Source organism: Mesocricetus auratus, unplaced genomic scaffold (genome assembly GCF_017639785.1).
Source record: "Mesocricetus auratus isolate SY011 unplaced genomic scaffold, BCM_Maur_2.0 Super-Scaffold_100010, whole genome shotgun sequence".
NCBI lineage: Eukaryota > Metazoa > Chordata > Mammalia > Rodentia > Cricetidae > Mesocricetus > Mesocricetus auratus.
In genome coordinates, this window is record NW_024429194.1 from 22,013,229 (window position 1) to 22,034,934 (window position 21,706).

At 41.8% G+C, this 21,706-nt stretch overlaps 1 protein-coding gene and 1 pseudogene across 1 annotated transcript in view; both read right to left on the minus strand.

Annotated features, from left to right (window-relative positions):
• The window catches only part of LOC101841486 (UDP-glucuronosyltransferase 1-6), a 149,173-nt gene that overhangs the window by 65,734 nt on the left and 61,733 nt on the right, over positions 1 to 21,706 (minus strand). The gene's annotated exons all lie outside the window — the stretch shown is intronic.
• LOC101828308 lies at positions 622 to 19,411 on the minus strand (annotated as a pseudogene).

The window sequence follows — 21,706 nt, forward strand, 5'->3', positions numbered from 1 at the left end:
AACTCAAAAACATGGCAAGATAGAACATAAAAAGACAAATGTATACTTCAACTACCAATAACCACTTCAAAACCAAAATAAACCTATATACCATAGCCTTAAAATAACAAAAACCTAGAAATACATTTTAAAGATGAAGATAAATTTATCCATAATGGATAATTCATAAGTATGAAATTTTATTACTGGAATAAAATAAAATCTAAATGTGTAAAATAGAGTGCATCTTCCCAACTAAGAAGACAGTATCAAAAACATACCAGCATTTCTTCCATTAATGACAGCATTTAATGTAATATACACACAGTCCTAATGCTTGCTTTGATCTGTAGAGCTCAGCAATAACAGTTTTCAAAGGTTTATCTTTAATTGTTAGTTCCCGCGTATCTGAATGGGTGTGTTTGCCGGTCTGTGAAGGTTCCCACAGAGGCAGGAATCAGGAGTTAGGTTCCTGGAGCTGAAGCTCAGGATGGTATGGGCAGCTTGACAGGGGTGGCGGGACCAAACCTGGGTCCTCTGCAAAAGCAGAACTAGTGACTGAGCTTTCTCTCCAGCCTCAGCAGCATAATTTCTAAGTTTTCAGGGAGACTGTATTAGGGAATCACCAACACAATTTGGAAATTAGTAAGTGTGGGGTCTATAACCAATGCCTGCCGCAGAAGCAATCGATGAAAATACAGTGATCCCCGTGAGGGTGGCAAACCTGAAAGTGAGAGGCTGGGAGAAGACAAAAATAAACACAGCAAATTAAGGCCTGATAAAGATGCAAGTCCAACAATGAAACATGAAGTCCTTCCTTGAATAATGTTAGGAGATTGCAGTCCTCATTTAGCAGCAACTAAATTTAGACACCTACACTGTGTAGGGTCAAGTTGTCAAAAAAATATATATATTGTCGGCCTTAGAGGAATTTCAAATGCTCACATAGGAAATGATGTAAACATTCTGATATTTTAGTCTTAGAAACAGCCATATATGTTAAAATTGAGAAGGTTTTAAAGAAAAAGTTTAAACATTTAAAGCAAAGGAAAAAGTTAACCAACTTGCACGACCCAAAATAAAAACCATGTTGATTAAAAGATGAACAGCTGTAGAGCCAACGAGATGGACCCAAGTTCAATCCACAGCACCCACATGGCTGCTCACGGCCACATGTAACTCCAGTTTCAGGCATCCAATGTCCTCTTCTGGTGCTTGTGGGTACATGTGATGCCTGTCCATCAAGGCAGAACATCTTACACATAAAAATAAATAAAAATTAAAAGTTAAACAACTAAGTGAAAACATGCAGCACATATTTGAATGGCTACATGTTAATATTTCTGAACTCTAGAGGCTGGTAGCAATTGGAAAAAATGGTAAAAGGACATCAATAATGCAATTTACCAAGGATAAAATGCAAATGGCCCAACTGCCTGCCGAAACAGAGAGTGAACGCTGAAACAGCTACACAGAATTTTCCATCACCAAAATTAACAAAACCTTAAAAGTTGGGCAGGATCCGGAGCAGAAGAGGACATGGAAAATGAGAACTCTCACATACAACTGACCAAATGATGACGTTTTGAAAGCAATTATCCAAATGCACTAAAGCGTGGTGTGTGCATACCTAGCCCCAGTCACCCTGCTCCCAGGTCTCTGTGCTTCTGAGACAATAGCAGGATTAGAAAGTACTCTGTGTTTAAGAAAGGCCTAAGGGACCAGGCTATCAAGGCACATGCCTTTAGTCCCAGCACTCGGGAGCCAGAGGCAGGCAGATTTCTAAATTCAAGGGCAACCTGACTTACAGAGCGAGTTCCAGGGCTACACAGAGAAAACCTGTGTCAAAAAAAGAAAAAACTAAGAATGATTGGTCCCATCTGGAACTAGATAGCAGTCAATATTTGTGGGTTAGAAGGATATTTAAAACAACACACATTTAAAGGTGGGCATGGTGGCACATGCCTTTAATACCAGCACTCCAAAGACAGAGGTAGGAAAATCTCTGTGAGTTTGAGCCCAGCCTTGTTGGTCTACAGAGCAAGTTCCAGGATAGCCAGGACTACACAGAGAGACTTTGTCTAGAAAAAACAAAAACAAACAAACAAAGTAACCCCCCCACACACACACACATTTAAAACAGCACACTTGTCATTGAAAGGTATGGGAGAAATTGGAGAGGATAGAGTAGGGGTGGATTTGGTCAAAATACATTTTATACATGCATGAGAGTCTCAAACAAAGTTTTTAAAATAATGTTTAAAAGAATATGATACATTTACTGTGGTGATGACAGATCACTTGGTGGAAACTGAAAAAAGAAGATGAAGAAACTTATGCCCAGACTGCTGTGGGGTCTTATTTTAAGAAAGCAGTTCTGAAAGTTTGTAACTACACATACTATTTGTGAGGTAACTCCCCGAAACTGAGAAGGACACAAATCTCCCAGCAGCATTTTTTAAAAAGGAGGTAGAGTACAAGAAAGAAGACAGTGAAGCTTCATTTCATACTATGTTTCACACTCTACTTCCAAAAGCAATACTAAACCCAGCCTGGTGGTTATAAGACACCAGTGAACCACACACCTATCAACAAGCAAGATTTAAAGCAGCACTACTGCACAGTTTTGTGTGAATGGGCAAAGATTTTCTTGGAGAAAAATAAAACTGAAAATAACAAGTATAAATGACAACCCACAGCTCAGTAAGGAATAACTTTATTGTCCAAAGCCAGGTCTCTCTTCGTGTGTTAAAGGAGAGGTAACATACCTTAGAGAGTGGCTTTCCCTGGTGACAGTTGATCCCGCCAACGAAGACCATGTTGGGCATAGTAGGTCTGGGGAAATTCAACACGAAATCAGTGTGGAACAACCAAATGGACACTTGGTTGAAGAGGTCATTCATGGTCACTGGGGTCTGGAGAACCTCAGAGGCAATTTCTGTAGCAGCTTTGAAAAAATATGGACAAAATGCATGCTCCTTCACGTAGGTGAGATAGTTCCACACTCTTTCCGTGAAAGTCATGGTGTCTGTGAATTTTGAGAGAATTCTGGGAACATAAGAAGGAGGGCTGGGGCACTGGGCACCCTCTTCAAGATAGTGACAAAATATTCCCCTGCTGGATACCACGGACGGGAGTGACAAGTACTTGGCAACAGTTAAGCCGCACACATCGAAAGGATCCAGAAACACAGCATCAAAAGAACTCTGCCTCAAGTACGCCACTAACTTCTTGTCCTTAAACAAATCCCTACAGTGTGAAAACAGTAATTCAAAGAACCCTTTGCCTGAATTCTTGAGCAAAGAAAACATTCCTACTTCTTGAGTTTTCCATTGATTGTGAGCAAAAAACTTGAAGTGGTGGTTCAAATCTTCCAGAGTGTAAGAAACTGAGTAAGTTTTCGTTGTAAAATTCAGCGATTTCCCCAGTTGCCAACTCACCTCTGGCACAACTACCACTACCTCATGCCCTCTGTGGCTGAGTTTCTCCACTACTATCTTCATGATGAACCAGTGGCTCCCATCCATGGGGACCACCAGCAGTCTGCCTGCCTGGGCAAAGTCAGAGACCAGCAGCAGACACACACACAGGGGAAGGGAGGCTGGAGAACCTGCAGAAGCCATGGAGAAGCAGAGCCCAGGGAATCCAACTGCTGAGACTCTGAGCTCCTTCCAGTTTAGGGAGAGTAAGTTTGTGGGAGCTAGAAAGTCACCCTCCTGAGGAGGACGTGTAAGAAAGTCCACTCACTCCCTGACAGTGACTGACCTTTAAGAATAATAACAATCGAGTCATTATTAAGATGCCTACTTGTTTGTTTTCCAGATAAGAAGGGCTTGTGATCTTTTTCTTCCGAAGAATCAGGCAGGGTGAGTTTAGAAACAGTTATGAAGAAATACACCTGACCCTAAGGAGCCCAAAGGTTTTTACAAAAGGAAGCAATTCAAAGAATCTTACATTTCTAGAATTGATGTCAAAGCAAAATCTGCACACTTTCTTTAGGGCATCTGACTGTGTTCCAAAGGGATTTGCTGCCTCTGCTTCCAAGGCCTAAGAGAAGGGTCCTTAGCCCAGTGCCCCTCACAGACAGTGGTTAGAAACAACTCTGCCAGATGAGCTGCTGTCTTGGTGCAGATGCAGTATGATTCCTGTTGCACATAGGAATCCCTTGAGTGCTGTGAATTGCTAAAAACAAGACAGGCAACCATCCTATAGACCACGCCAGGGATTTGATTGCATGTAGTAGCCAACTCTTTCATATTTCCCCTTCATGTGTTCAATACAGTGAGCAGTCGCTTATTCTAAAGAGAGATGGAAACCTCTGCTGTGGGTTTCTCCAAAGGACCTATGTGTTTTATTTTTGTCTCCCATCCCCTTGAGCACTCCCTGTAGTCAGGGCATATGATTCCATGTGTATTCATCCAATTTGCACAGTGCCCCACTACGGTTTCCTCAGAGAAGAACAGAGTGGTTTTCTTTTAGACTTGGCTGCATTATGCAACTTTCCTATATACTTTCATGGGTAACCATTGGCCTATGTCAGGTAATACACCAAGGCACATTTAGAGAGGACTTTCACAGCTAACCCGAGGCATGATCCTGGTTAGTACCACAGCATGGCCCCCTTTTACCTTAAATGTCACTGTGAATAAATATTTACCGAGTCACTTATTTTCCTTGGTGACTGAAGAATACTCAGATGATAATCTTTGAAAATTAGAAACAGCTAGGGTGCCATACCTTTGAATCACTGTACTAGGGAGGCAGAGCAGGTGGATCTCTATGAACTCAAGGTTACTTTGGTAGACATAGTGAGTCCTAGGACAGCTGGAGCTACATAATAGACCCTGTCTCAAAGTAGTACAAAGCAAAACAGCTAAGGTAATATCTGTATGGCTTTGGTATGAGAAGACTGAGGTTCTACTCCTCCCACCAAAAACTAAACTAACTCTCCAGGACCTCACTTTGAAACCTTAACAATTGAAAACAAGTTCAAGAAGCATGAGCTGTTCACAGAACATATTGAAATTCAAATAAGAAAGAAAGAACAATTGTCTTACTCAGGTCATGCCACCCAAGCTCTGTTCCCAAATCACAGCAATGCTGATAAAGAGATCATTTACCCTGAGCATGAACCTACTGGCAGAGAAGTGAGCAGGCAATCATAATACAAAGTCCTTAGTGTTATCACAGTTCCTAGGAGTATTGTCCCAGATATATCTCTGGGGGTTGGGGAGTCACTAGGAGAAAGGGCATGGTCATGCCACCTGGTGTGAAATAAAATTAAGGAAAGGAAGCCAAGGTCTTAGTGACCCGTACACAGATCACTATGGTACTTTATCCCTGTCCAGAGGTAACAGCTAAATCCTAACCCATCTACAAAACGAGCCTGGTCACCTTCCTAAGCATAGGAAGACTTTCAAGTCAGTGTCACTTATTATACTTCTGTGTTTCTACCCCTTCTCAGAGTGTGGTCTGACTTCCCTACATTGACACGGTGATGCCTCCCTGACTACTTTAGAAGAATATGGAGATGGTTGTGATGGTTCTTCCTGGTTGTCAACTTGATCAGATCTTGAACCATCCAAGAACTAAGCTGCTGACCATACTTGTCCATACTTGTAAGGACTTTTCTTCATCAGGTTATTTGGAATGGGAAGACCCACCCTGAATGTGGTGGCACCTCCTAGTGGCAGTCCAGGTAAGAGAAGACCCTAAAGGAAAGTTCTGCTTTTTGCCTCATTGCTTTCATGACCCTCTGAACAGTTTATCTATCCTATTGCTGCCACTACTAGTACATTCCTTTCCTGCTATCAAAACTCAGCTTCAACAAGCCTTCCAACACGAACTGAACACCAGTGGCTCACTAGGGATCCTCAAGGACTTCAATGCCACCTTAAGACTTGTTAGGTGTACAGCCTCATGGACTGAGAAGTAACTAAGTTCTCAGGCTCTACAGGATGAAGACAGCTATTCTGACTACCTGGACCATACTGTGTAAGCCAATGTAATAAACCCCCATACATTTGTCCTCTCAGTACTATCCCTACAGAGAACCCTGACTAATACACTAGTGTTGCTCCACTCTAGAAGTATTATAGGCATCAGTTCCATTCAACTAAAACCCCCGATTAATGGTCCTGACTATACAGGAAGTCTGCCAATCCTATGGACCTCAGAGACCCAAAGAGCATATTCGTGCTTGATCAGAGAAGTCAACCAGAAGTTCCCTCCAGTCAAAAAGACCTACCAATTGACCCTGCACAGGCAGAGAGACTCACACCTGGGTACAGTTCATGGAAGCATAGTAGATACACCTTAGGAGTTCAAAGACACTCAACTCAGCCAAAAGTCTATACCACATCTCCTACTTGATGGAGAGGGCTGGGTTTTTTTTCAATTACACATTTATAAGAAGTTAGCCCTCTGGTCCCACGTTTATTGAGCAGCAGCTCTACTGAACTCTAGAGTTTTGCCTTCAGTCATGCCCAAGATCATAAACAATGGAATTGACCGACCAGGGACTAGATACTCTGAGTAGATGAAACAGAAGTTGTCACAATGACTAGGCAGCAGTTTCACATGGTAGCACACCCCAGCCAGCAGCTCATGCAACAGCAAATTCTGCTAGCAGCCTCACCCAACATCAGCATGGAAGCAGTATGCACTTTAGTCAACTAGAAAGCTCACAAGAAGGCCTTCTTGCTCAGAGAGTACACTTTCCAGATTTACAGGTTAGAATAAATAGCAAAGGTCTGTTGCTACCATAGGACACATGTCAAGAGGAGTTGAAATCAGAAGGTTTTGTTTTTCATCACAAGGACATGAATATCATAAAGAATCAAGGACCTGTGGCATACTTGAAAAAAACTAATAAAGCTGTAATAGGGGCACTGGAAAAATAGAGATCCACGAAATGACTGAGAAGGAATTCAGAAGAAGAGTCATAAAAATGTTAAACTATGAGAATAAAGGAAGCAAAATTTAATGACAGGCAGGGCAGTGGTGGTAGACAGCTTTAATCCCAGAACTCGGGGAAGTAGGGGCAAGGGAATCTTTGTGAGTTCAAGGCCAGCCTGGTCTACAGAGTGAGTTCCAGGACAGTCTCCAGAGCTGTTACACAGAGAAACTCTGTCTCAAAAAAAATTAATGACAGTAGGCAAAAACTGGAAGGTGAGCAACAGACCATAGAAAGTCAGATGAAGAATGCAATAACCAAACTGACAAATTCAGAGTTTCACCAGCAGGTTTGACCAGGCAGAAGGCCCTGTAAATGGAAGGACAGAGTAGCTGAAGCTGTCTAGATACAGAGCAAGAGGGGTAAGGGAACACTACAGGAATGACAGGACTCTCCCAAGAAGCCAACCTGCCATATGACAGGAATTGAAGACAGAGGGGAAAATAGGAATCATGGAGACTGACAGTAAATGTTCACCTAAACCAAATACACTAAGACACACTCTGAGTTACCCAAACCTGAAGACAGTAAACAGTCCTGAGGACAAGAAGAGGCAGTGTGTCTGTTGGTTTGGACAAGAATAGTGCCCATAGGCTCATATGTTGATTGCTTAGTCACCAGGGAGTGGCACTGTTTGAGAAGGAGTAGAGAGTATGGCCTGGTTGAAGGAAGTATGTCACTGGGGATGGACTTTGAGGTTTTAAAAAGCCCATGCTAGGCCCAGTCTCTATCTATAGTATCCATCCATCCATCCATCTATCTATCCATCTATCTATCCATCCATCCATCTATCTATCTATCCATCTATCTAACCATCCATCCATCCATCCATCTATCCATCCATCCATCTATCTATCTATCTATCTATCTATCTATCTATCTATCTATCTATCTAACCATCCATCCATCTATCTATCTGCCTGTGAATCAGGATGTAGCTCTCAACTACTTCTCCAGCACCTAGTCTGCCATGCCTGCTGCCATGCTCCTCACCATGATGATAATGGACTAAACTTCTGAAAATGTAAGCAAGCCCCCCTCCACCCCAGTTAAATGCTTCCTTTTATAAGAATTACCTTGGTCACGTTGCCTCTTCACAGCAATTGAACAGTGACTAAGACAGGTAGGAAACAAATCACATACAAAAGAGTATGAACATTACTTACTGCTAACAGAGTTCATAGGACATTCCCCACAGCCAGAAGAAAATGGAATGATATGTTAAAGGCATTGGGGTGGGGGTGTATTAGCCAGGACTATTTTATCTAGCAAATTATTTTTTGAGAACAAGTGAGAGAGCCAAGGTATGGTGGCACATGCCTGTAACTCCAGTGCTCAGTTTTGGCTCAGCCTAGGCTAACACAATGATTTGGACTGAAAAACAATGAATGATGAATAATAAAACATAATCAAATGCTTAGGTAGTTTACCACTATATCTGATGAGTAGGTGCCAATGTCCTTTAACGTGAGAAGACCACCAACTGAAAATACCACATCATAATTCCTAATGGTGAAAGCAAAATGTCTGCATTCACAACACTCTAGGCCTGTCAAGATGGAGTGTGCAGTAGATTTACTCCTTTTATCAAGGATAAACTATGAAGCCATGAGTAACATGTACCTACAATAAGCTGGGAATTGAACACATCACAAAATACTCAAACTCAGACCTAAAACATAAAATGTGATGAGTGTAAAAGTGGTCAGAGTTGAAAGTATTAAATGTTCTGTGGAAACCTTGTTTCGTAATACACTACTGCATAAAACTGGCAAGGCAAAATCTGTCAAAATCTGTCAAGTCATTTGGGGCAGGGCCTCGGCCCTCCCCCGCCCTCCTGTGTATCTAACCCAATTTTGATGATCCCTCATGGAAGGCCTCACACTCCCTGGGGAGTGGATGAGGGAATGGAATGGGGAGTTCAGTAAGGGGTTAGGGAGAATGGGAGGGAGAGGGAGCTGGTATTAATATGTAAATAAGATTAATTTAAACAAAATTTATTAAAAAAAACAGAGGCAGCAAGAAATTAGGAACAAAAAAGGTATTGTTTCCAAAATCAGAAGGCCATTAACAAAATGGCAGTAATTCTATATCTGCCTAGAATTACTTTGGGAACCACTGTGGCAGTGCCATCCCTGAGCTGAGGGTCCTGGGTGCTATAAGAAAGCAGACTGGGGCTGGAGAGATGGCTCAGAGGTTGAGAGCACTGACTGCTCTTCCAGAGGTCCTGAGTTCAATTCCCAGCAACCACATGGTGGCTCACTACCATCTGTAATGAGATCTGATGCCCTGTTCTAGCATGCAGGCACATATGCAGGCAAAATACTGTGTAGGTAATAAATAAATATATAAAAAAAAAACCAAGAAAGCAGGCTGAGCAGACCATGAGGAGCAAGCTAGTAAGCAACACCCCACCATGGCCTCTGCATCAGCTCCTGCCTCCAGGTTCCTGCCTTGAGTTCCTGCCCTGATTTCTTCCATGATGTAAATTCTTTCATCCACAAGTTGCTTTTAGTTATGGTGTTTTATCACAGCAACAGAAACTTTAATTAAGACAGCATCTATATCACAAAACATGAAATTTTTCTCCCTAAGATCTCAAAAAAGTAAGAATGCTCATTCTCCCCATTTGTGGCCAATATAATATTATAAACTATTGTCAAAATGTTAGATAAAAGAATGCACAGCATCCACATAGAAAAGAAGAAGTGAAATTGTCAGTGTTTGTTGATTTCATAATCCAGAAATCCCCACAGATTCCATGACCAAAAAAAAAAAAAAAGTTAAAAGATAGTGATAATGCAAGACACAAGGTCAACCACTAAATACCCCTCACAATAACTACAAACTACATGAAACAACAATTCAGAGAAAATTCCATTTATAGAAATTATCTCCCAAGGAAGATACTTAGAGATAAAGTTAACCAAAGAGATGAAAAGTCTACACATTGAAAAATTTAAAAACACTAAAAAAGTCCTGAAAAGGAAGCAAAAACAGAAACAAAACAAACAAACAAAAATAGCCTATGCTCCTAGTTAGATGATATTGTTACAGTATCTGTAAGTTCCCACCCATAAAGATGTCAATGATCTGTTACCAAGCAAAGCACAAGGTAAGAAGCAGCATGTGAACCAATAACTATTATTATTTTAGTAAAGCAACTATAGAATGATGTATCATTCATATACATCTATAACAAAATAATTTCAAAAATATTTTCAAAAGCTGAGACTTATCTTCTGAAACAGTTTTGTGGGAGAGGAACCAAGGGATGGAATAAAAGAGTGATCTGAAGGGATTGATATGAAACCAGTTTTTTTAAACAACCTGAAAATTATAAATGACTAGTTCAACTCTTTGTACAAGCACACCAGTGAGAGAAGATTTATAAAGTTTCTTAAATAAATTGGCAAGAAATAATTCATTGAACCACAAACGTGCATGTTGCAAACATAAATAGCAGTTTAAGAAAGAATATTTTCCCCTCTGATATGCAAAATCAGGCCACCCTTCCTGTGCTAAGGGACCCATAACATGGTTGAGATAGTGACTATCTTGGGTGACAGTTGATCACACCACCGAAGACCATGTTGAATATTACAGGCCTGGGATGGTCAAAAATAAAGTCAATGCCCAACAGCCAAATGGAAACTTCACTGTAGAGATCACTGCCACAGGGTGCTGGAGAATTTCAGAGGTGATTTCCACGAGAAAATAACTATGCATCCAAAAAAGGAAAATAATTCCCCGCTCTTTCTTTGAAAGACATGGTATCTGGGAGGCAGGAGAGAAGTTTGGGAACAAGGGAAAGGGACTAGAGCATTGAGTACTTCATTCAACATTAGAGCTAAACATTAGTCTTCTGACCCACAGGGGTAAAAGTGAAGGTATTTAGCAAAAGTTAAATTGCAAGAAAAAAGGATCCACAAAAGCCTCAAAGAAAGAAAGGAAGGAAGAAAACAGGGAGGGAGGGGGGAGAAAGAGAGGGAAGTAGGAAGGATGGAAGGAAGGATGGAAGGAAGGAAGGAAGAGATGGTGAGGGAAGGAGGGAACAGGGGAGTGAGGGAAGGAGCTAGGAAAGAAGGAGTTAAGGGAGGGAGGAGGGAAGGAAGGAACAAAGGAAGGCAGGCAGGCAGGCAAGCTTTGCTGTGGATAAACGATTAACTGCTTTTTGCTAAACAGACTCCTGGATGGTGAAAAGATAATGTCACAAGAGCCTTGGCTGAGGCCACTACAGAGACAACATGCTGATCTGAGTTTTCCATTGAGTGTTTGCAAAAACATTGAACTCTCAGTCAATCCCTCCACAGCTGAGGAGCTGAGTTAAGTGTTCCACATATAATTCAGTCTATTAGTTAAAGTTTCTATTGCTGTGAGGAGACACCGTGACCACACCATCTCTTACAAAGGAAAACATCTAATAGGAGTGGCTTACAGTTTCAGAGATTTAATCTGTTATCATCATGGTGGGACATGGCAGCCTGCAGGCAGACATGGTCCTGGAGAAGGAGCTGAGAGTTCTACATCTTGATCAGAAGGAAAGAGGTTGTGATCAGACACTAGGGTTGACTCAAGCTTAGGAGACCTCAAAGCACACCACCAAAGTGACATACTTCATACAAAAAGGCCACATCTACTACAACAAGGCCACTCCTCCCAATAATGCCACTCCATTTGGTGCCATTTTCTATCAAAGCCCCACAATTAGTGATCTCCTGAATTGCCAACTCACTTCTGACACCATCACCACTAACTCACGGCCTCTGAGCTCCAGTTTAGACAGAACAGATACCAAGGTAAACCAGTGGCTCCCATCCACAGGCAATCGCAACATACTGCTTGCCTGGCCTAAGCCAGAGGCCAGCAGCAGACATAAACACAAAGAGATGAACACAGGAAAATCTGCTGGAGCAATGGGTGAAACCTATCCCAGAGCAATCTAGCCAGCCAGACCCTACCTCTCTAAGAGAGCAGCAGGGAAGGTGCAGGTACCAAACCCACCTCGATGCACACCTGCATTTACATATTCATAGGTGAAGTTAACTCACTGCCGATGATTTATCCAGGAGAATTATTAATGAAACGGATTTGTTTACTACCTAGTTCTGTGTTTTCCAGGAAGAAAAAAAGCATGTGACCTTTGCCTCGGGAAGGTCACGCCCTCTAATGCTGTGCCAGTTATCAAATGCAGTTATGAACTGATGTGCTTGGATTCTGAGAATTCAGAAAAATGAAGAAACTGCCCACAAGGAGTCTCTGCATCTGCCATGGGCTTGCTTGTTTGAACATCATAACACGGTTAAGAAGGGTGGACGGTGAGAAGTGGACATCACAACGTGAGCTAAGAAGGGTGGACGGTGAGAAGTGGAAATGAGTTGTCAGGGATGAGGAATGAATGCTAGAGAAGGTCACAGAAAGCAGGTCCCTCAGCAAAGGACACCTGTGTAGGGAAGGGCAGCTGCAGAGCCAAACCAAGCCTGTGCTGCCCTCGTGGGAATGGAAACTCCATGGAGTCACTATTGATGTAAGACTTAATTACACCTGTGTAGTGAACTCTCCAGGGAGATTCCTGGGTGTTGTGTTATAGCCATCATCAAAGTCCCCTAGGTAGACCCTAACACACACACACACACACACACACACACACACACACACACACACACACATTCCCAGACACACAAGGTCTCTCACCAGTGTTTGTTTCTCAACACACAGGTTTAGCTCCTCCCATAACTTCTGTACCCCATTAACACAAAAACTGTATGTTAAACATGGCTGCCATATGAAATAAAAGAATAGACACATACACAGACTAAGGGTTGATTTTTGTATTAAATTTGTGGCTGTGCTGTATACAAGCTCTTTATCAACAGCCCCTCAATGTTCACATATGTCTTTGTGTGGCTGGGTATGGTGTGTGTGAATTAGTGTGTGGTGTATGGTGGTGGTGGTGGTGGTGGTGGTGGTGGTGGTGTGTGTGTGTGTGTGTGTGTGTGTATGTGTGGGGTGTTAATGAGTGTGACACATGCCCAGGTATATGACCGAAAAACTCCCAACAGAAAATAATATAGGAACAAGTTCATGTAAACAAAGTATAGAAGAACAGTGGGTACACTCTTGTTCACAAAAACTAAAGTAAGAGAGCTAGTAAATACCACTTAATGGCCACTGAAAATACAGGACAATCAATGAAAATAGTGTAATGTACTCAATAAAAAATGTGTCACATATGTTAAGTTTTTCTTTGTGGCCATGTTTCTAACTTAATAAGAACTGAAATGGAAGGAAAAGAACATCGTGTATTTTTATGATTTACAGATTGTCCACTCTTCAACACCTATTCAGTATAGTAACTGAAGTCTTAGCTATAGCAATAAGGCAGCTGAAGGGGATCAAGGGGATACAAATTGGAAATGAAGAAACCAAATGATCTTTACTTACAGATGGTGACCCTAAAAATTCCACCAAGGAATATCAACAGCTCATAAACATATTCAGCCAAGAAGCTGGATACACAATTAACTCAGAAAATCAGTAGCCCTCCCGTATACCCATGACAACATATTGAGAGAGAAATCAGGGAAGCAACACCTTACACAATAGCCTCAAAATATATAAAATGTCTTGCAGGTTATAACCAAGTAAGTGAAAGGCTGTTATGATTTAAAAAACCCTTCAGGTGTTTGAATAAAGAAATTGAAGGAAATATCAGAAGATGGAAAGATCTCCCATGCTCATGAATATTTAGCATTAACATGGTAAAAATGGCCATACTACCAGAAGCAATCTACAGATATAATGTAATCCCATAAAAATTACAACAAAACTCTTCACAAACCTTGAGAGGACAACTTGCAACTTCATATAGAGACAAAGATGAACACAGGAGAACTAAAATGATCCTGACCAATAATAGAACTATATGAAATCTCATCATTCCTCAACTCAAATTAAACTATAAAGCTATAGTAATACAGGCAGCATAGTATTGATACAAAAAAGAGACATGTTGATCAACAAAATCAAACTGAAGTCCTAGACATAAGCCCACACACCTATGAACACCAGGGTTTGATAAAAGATCCAGAAATACACACTTGAAAACACATAGCATCTTCAACAAATGGTGCTAGTCAAACTGGATGGCTGCATAGAGAAGAAGGCAAATAGATTCATACCTGTAACCCTGCACAAAACTCAACTCCAAATGAATAAAAGATTTCAGCATAAAAACAGATACATTGAACCCGACAGAAGAGAAGGTCAGGAATAACCTTGATCATATTGGCTCAGGAGCAGACTCCCTGAACAGAACATTAATAGTGCAGATACTAAGATCAAAAGTTATTAATGGGACACTTAAAAGTTGCTGAAAGGCAAAGGATATCAGCATTCAGACAAAGTGGCAACCTACAAAATAGGCAAAATTTTTTTTTAAATTTAAATTAGAGACTAGCTTGTTTCACATATCAATCCCAGCTCCCTCTCCCTCCCCTCCACCCCTGCCCCCCACCATGCCTCTCAGCTCCCCACCCAGTCTCCACTCAGTTTCCCAGGGAGGGTGATGCCCTCCACAAGGTGATCTCTAGAATCTGTCATTTCATTCAGGGCAGGGCCTATGCCCTCCCCCCAAGAGTCCAGGCTGACAGAGCATCCCTTATTGGGGGATGGGCACGCAAAGTCCATTTGTATGCCAGGGATACTGATCTACTATCGAAGACCCAATAGATTACCTAGGCCTCCTCACTGACAACATTCAGGGCATCTGGATCAGTTCCATTCTGGCCTCCCAGCCATCAGTCTGGGGTTGAAGAGTTCCCCCTTATTCAGGTCAGCTGTGTCTGTGGTTTAAACCAGCCCAGTCTTGACCCCTTTGCTCATCAGTCCTTCCTGTCTGTCACTGGATTCCAGGAGTTCAGTTCAGTGTTTAGCTGTGGGTGTCTGCCTCTGCTTCCATCAGTCACTGGATTAAGGTTCTGTTTTCCAAACTCTTGAAGTAGAATTGTAAGCTGGCACTCCCCTAATCCATGTCTAAAATCCATATATGATTGAGTACATACCATGTTTGTCTTTTTGTGACTGGGTTACCTCACTCAGGATGGTTTCTTATAGTGCTGTACATTTGTCTGAAAATTTCAAGATTCCATTGGTTTTTTTCCCGATGAATAGTACTCCATTGTGTAAATGTACCACATTTTCTCTATCCTCTCTTCAGTTGAGGGGCATCTAAGTTGCTTCCAGGTTCAAGCTATTACAAATAATATAGTGGAACAGACGTCCTTGTTGTATGAATGGGCATCTTTTGGGTACATGCCTAAGAGTGGAATTGCTGAGTCATGTGGTAGACAGATTCTGATTTTCCTGAGGAATCTCCATACTGATTTCCAAAGTAGCTGAATGAGTTGGCATTCCCACCAGCAGTGGAGGAGTGTTCCCCTTTTTCCACAACCTCTCCAGCATAAACTGTCATTAGTGTTTTTGATTTTAGCCATTCTGACAGGAGTAAGATGGTATCTCAGAGTTGTTTTGATTTGCATTTCCCTGATGACTAGGGAGGTTGAGCACTTTCTTAAATGGAAATCCATGTCTATCACCATGCACAAAACTTAAGTCCAAATGGATCAAAGACCTCAATAGAACCTCATAAAGAGAAAGAAAGAGGTACCCTTGAACGAATTGGTACAGGAGACCACTTCCTGAACATAACTCCAGTAGCACAGACACTGAGATCTACAATTAATAAATGGAACCTCCTGAAACTGAGAAGCTTCTGTATGGCAAAGGATACAGTCAACAAGACAAAAAGGCAGCCTACAGAATAGGAAAAGATATTCACTAAACCCACATCAGATACAGGGCTGATCTCCAAAATTTACAAAGAACTCAAGAAGCAAGTCTCCAAAACACCAAAGGACCCAATTAAAATTGGGGTATAAAACTAAATAGAAAATTCTCAATAGAGGAGTCTAGACAAAGATTTTTTAACAATTAATATACAAGCTATATAAAGAACTCAAGAAAGTATATATCAAAAACACCAAAGTGAGGTACATACCTAAACAGAATTATGAAGAGAGGAAACTCAAATGAGTGAGAAGCGTTCAAAGAATTGTTCAACATCCTTAGACATCTGGAAAATGCACATCAAATCTATTTTGAGATTCCACCTTACACCTGTCAGAATGGCTAAGATCAATAACATAAGTGACTGCTCATACTGGGGAGGATTCAGAGTAAGGAGAACACACATTCACTGCTGATTAGAGTGTAATCTTCTATAGCTACTATGGAAATCAATATGGTGGTTCATCAGAAAGATTGCAATAGATCTACTCAAGATCTACTACTCTTGTGCATATACCCAATGGATCTCTCATCCTAACACAAGGACAATTGCTCAACCATTTTCCTTGCTGACATATTGAGCAGAAAATAGAAAAAACAAAAACTTAGATGTCCCCAAATTGAAGACTGGATAAAGAAATTGTGGTACATTTACATAATTGAGCACCACTCAGCTCTTTCAAAATATGACATCAAGATATTTGTAAGCAAATGTATGGAACTCAGAAAAAAATCATCCTGTGTGAGGTAACACAGATCAGAAGATAAATGTGATATGTATGACATATTTGGATATTTGCCATTATAGAAATGATAACCAAAATGAAATTCATACACCCAGACAGTTTAGGCATAGAGGAAGGCAGTGGGGGAGAGGACACATGGATCTCCCTGGGTGGGGGAAATAACATACATTTTACAAGTGGGATGGAGCAGGCAAAAGGAACAAGAGCAGGAGTGTCACCTGGGAAGAAAGAGGGCAAGTTGATTGAGGGAGGCAATGAGACAGGAGACAGCTAGAGTTGAAGAATATTTGAGTGGCAATATGGAAAGCTAGTGCAGTGCAGTGGAAACTCCAAATAACAAGGGACAGAGAACCCCTTCTCATTATGTCTTGTGAACAAACTAAGCTTGCTTTTAGGGAAAGATTTTCAATGAATTCAGTTGAGGGTCAAAGGGCTCCCAGTGGAATTCCCAAACAACCATGGACCTTGTCAAGAAAATAGTTTGCTCTCCACAAACTGACAAGACCCCATTGCTGAAGAGAACACCTATACAACTCTTGAATGTGGAGCAGTCTAATGGTGCCTACACAGAACCTTCACCACCATCTTCTGGTGTCTATGACACAGAAATATTTTTGCAGGCTACCAAAAGAACAAAGGAAACACCAACCCCATCACAAAAACTTAGACCTGTAATATGTCTTGACTACAAAATATGCTAGGGCAATGGAGGCCCAAACCTTGTGGGAGTATCCAACTGGTGTCTTATTTGAATTATGCCCCCACTCCATGAGATGGAACCCATGCCAGACACTCTTTGGTGACCAAGAACAGCAGTCTAGAATTTCAGACAGCTAGGGTAGAACCAAATACTCCTGTTCTTAAGAAAAAACCAGGTTAACAATTAAATGACTCATAATAATATTCTGCTATACTCATGGATCAGGGCCATAGTCAACCAGCATCAGAGATGCTTCCTCATGCATCAGATGGGAACAAACACAGAGACCCACAGCAAGATATCACATAGAGAGACCTAGGAACACACAGTTCTATATGAAATGTCTCCATCAAATCCCTCCCCTCAGAGCTCAGGGAACCCCATGGAAAAGAGGCAGAAGGAATTGGGGAGAAAGAAGTGATGGAGGACACCCAGAGAACAAGGCCAACAAAAGCAACTCAGCAAAGCTCACATGAACTGAGGAGACTGCAGCTGCATGCACAGGGTCTACGTGGATCTGAGCCAGTACTCAGAGGATACAGCATAGCTGCCAGTTTAGTACTTTTATGGGACTCCTGGCTGTGTTAACCAGTGACTCTATGATTCTTGTGCTTTTTCTTGGCACAAGGATGTTCTGTGAATATTTTGTCCAATTTTAATATGGTGGTTTTTGTTTTATCTTGTACAATTTATTTTCTGTAAAAAAACAAATGTGCCTACCTTGCATCCTACATACCACATCAATGGTTTTTGAAATTTGGAAAAATTGGATGTACACTCCTATAGAGTGTAGCCGACAAATAATGAAGGTTGCTTCCAGGCTTGATATGTTTTTTAAACATCTCCAGAAACATAGCCATATAGTTTCAAATTTTATTTTTGTCTCTTTAAATTTCTTTTCTGAGTCAGAATACAAGGTATTTGTTGGAATTATGGCATGTTCAGACATGTTGTACTTACTCCTCTCTCTAGCCAGCCTCAGCCTCCATTTGTTCTCCCTATCCCTGAATATCACTCCTGTCTGTTTTCATGTGAAATGTCTATCATTACTGACTGTGTCTCTCCTAAGGAAAGATCTTTGTTTCCTCCCCTTGTTAATTTCATGACCCTCACACACACACAAACAGGAAGGCATACATACTGATTTTATAGTTTGCAATGTATATTCAATTAAGCCTCAGGTGTATACATTCATTTCCATAGGGAAGCTATATAGAGTTTTTTTCCTAATCAGTGATTTGACACAAAACAATTTTTTAACCCAGGAAGAAATTCCATATGCAGCAATGCAAACAATGAATTACAGTTCAGTAAAGCATTTCTTTCTTATTGTCTGAACCCAGGACTCTCTTCATGTGATAAGGAAGAGACAACATCATTTGTGGCATCACAGGTCTGGGGAAATCTAATACAAAGTCTGTTCGTAACAACCAAATGGACACTTGACTGAAGAGGTCATCCACAGTCACTGGGGTCTGGAGAACTTCAGCCGCAATCTCTACAGCAGTGTCTCACAAGTAGTGGCAAAATACACGTTCTTCCAAGTAGTAAACAAGGTTGGACACTCTCTCCTTGAAATTCATGGTGTCTGTTAATTTTGAGAAAAGTCTAGGAACATAAGAGAGTGGACTGGGGCACTGGGCTCCCTCTTCAAAATAGTGACAAATGAAATATCTTGAAAAAAAGCACTGAAGGGAGTGACAAGTACTTGGCTGCAGTTAAGCCGTACATATCGAAAGGATCCAGAAACACAGCATCAAAAGAACTCTGCTTCAAGTACGCCACTAACTTCTTGTCGTTAAACAAATCCATACAGTGTGAAGCAATTAAATAAAAAAAACCTTTCCCTAAGCCTCTGATTAAAGAAAGCATTCTATGTTCTGGAGTTTTCCATTGAGCATCAGGAAAAACCTAGAACATATGGTCCAGATCGTCCAGAGTGTGAGAGGTTGAATACGTCTTCACTGTCAAATTCAGGGATTTTCCCAGTTGCCAACTCACCTCTGGCACCACTACCACCACCTCATGTCCTTTGTTGACAAGCTTTTCCACAACCATCTGCATGGTGAACCAGTGGCTCCCATCCATGGGGACCACCAGCAGTCTGCCTGCCTGGGCAAAGCCAGAGGCCAGCAGCAGACACACACATAGGGGAAGGGAGGCTGGAGAACCTGCAGGAGCCATGGAGAAGCAGAGTCCAGGGGAATCCAGCTGCTGAGACTCTGAGTCTTTCTACTAGAACTGAGCTCCTCTAATAGAGCTTCTTATAAGCACAAGACCTTGTTCAATGGACACATATATTTGCATGTTTACAAGTGAAGTTTAATTTGGGGCTAATGATTTACAAAAGAGCAATAATTAATGAACTGCATTGATTGAAATAGCAACTTTTGTGCCTTGCAGATAACACACACACACACATACACACACACACACACATACACACACACACACACACACACACACATACACACACTTATGATCTTCGTCTTGGGGAGGTCATGCCCTGTATTGCAGACCCACTTTTGACAGAGTTATGAAACAATGTGCTTAGATTTTGAAATTCAGATATATTAAGAGACTGACATTAAGGATCCTCTACATCCATGATAAGCTCATTTATACTTCGCAAGTCCGGAAACTAACAAGCATTGTCCATGAGAGTCATCAAGAAGACATAGATAGTAAATGCAAGAGGTCACAGAAAAGCTCATCCCTAAAGGGCATATGATGGTGCACAGCACAGGCCAGGATCAAATCAGCTATACATTGCTGTGATTCTGTTGATCTGAGAGTGAAGGAGTCTTGACTGACAGGCACTCAGCCTTGAGACTGCCCTGCTGTAGGACTCCAGTAAACCACTAATACAGCCACTGTCCCTTTCAAAATGGATACATTCACTGTGTTAGAGAAATTTCTATTATTTATAGCACATATCTAAGACAGGATGCCATTCTTTCTGAGCCTAGCTTTCAGACAGACATCTGGACATAAGACAGAAGACTAAGAGCTGAGCCTCTGAAAGCTTGTTGCCTCCAATGACGGTGTGCAGACTAAGTTACCTCAGACACAATGGCCAGGAAAGCTTTTCTTTCCTAGGAACAAATGGATCAGAATTTAGGATTCAAACTTTTACCACCGTTCCAAGAGAGGCTGATATTAAATGTAGTTCTGACGTTGAATACTGAATCAGGACATAATAACAGCATATTCAGTGAGTTTGTAAAAAAAAAGTCTCCAGTCATATATTGTTTCTGAAATTGTAATCACTCAAGCCATTTGATTTGGAACTAAAACACTGATATAAGGAGTCTGTTCAGTACATAAAGTGTAGTCACAGTGTTCCATTTCACCTGCAGGCACCAGACCATGCGACCTCCATGCACAGACTCTCAGAGCAATGTTATGAAGGTATAACCAGAATTGGTAATAGTTTTATGGTATTAAGTGTTCTATACTTCCATGAATGAATTGAAGCTAACTTCTATTGTGGTGTAAAGGTATGATTTCTACTCTTCTCCTGTGTATAAACACGCCAACATTTCTGCAGGGTTTGTAGACAGGAACATAGTGCAAATAAGAAGCATAAGAACACTCACTGCAACCGGTCAGTGGCTGTGGCTAGTAATGCTTGGCCTAGGAACCCAAAGGTGCCCTTATTCATCTGTGAAAAATAATTCAGCAACCCGCACTGGACAGATAGGTGTCCGCATCTGTAAACCTCAGATAAGCAAAGTCTGGTCCCTTTTATAAGACAAACAGAAGCAGAAATCTGAATAAAGTTAGAAAGGGAAGTGAGAAGTGCAGAGATGACTCAGTGTTTGGAAGCATCATCTGCTCATCCAGAGAATCTGGGTTCAGTTCCTAGCAGCCACATGGCAGCTCACACCTGAGTGTGACTCCCCTTGGGTTCCTGACACTTCACACAGACACACATGCAGGAAAACACCAAGCGGCATAAAATGAAAACACATTCAGTGACTCCCCCCAGAAGGACGACCAAGCTACCAGGAGCCTGCAGAGAGAGCTGGGCCACTTCTGCCCACACTCAAGGCAGAGGTCAGAGCACCGGGTCCCTATCTTAGACACAATTTCCTTCTGCTCACCCTCAGATACCCCGGCTTGGGAACAGAAGCCAGGTCGACTTCCCCCGGAAGGAATACCAATAGACCAGGAGCCTGCAGAGAGAGAGCCACTCCACTTCCACCCAAACCCAGGGCAGAGGGCAGAGGTGAGCATGCTCACCCTCTCTTGGATCCCCAAGCTTGGGGACTGCAGCCAGATCGACTCCCCCCGAAGGGCGACCAAGCAACCAGGAGCCTGTAGAGAGAGCTAGTCCACTTCCACCCAAATCCAGGGCAGAGGGCAGAGAGCAGAGGCCAGAGAGTATTGGCTTTGCTTGCACCCATCAAAAGGGAACCCTGGTCACCTACCCACCAGGCGAGGAAGAGACTCCTTCTACACCCACTGGAAGAAGTG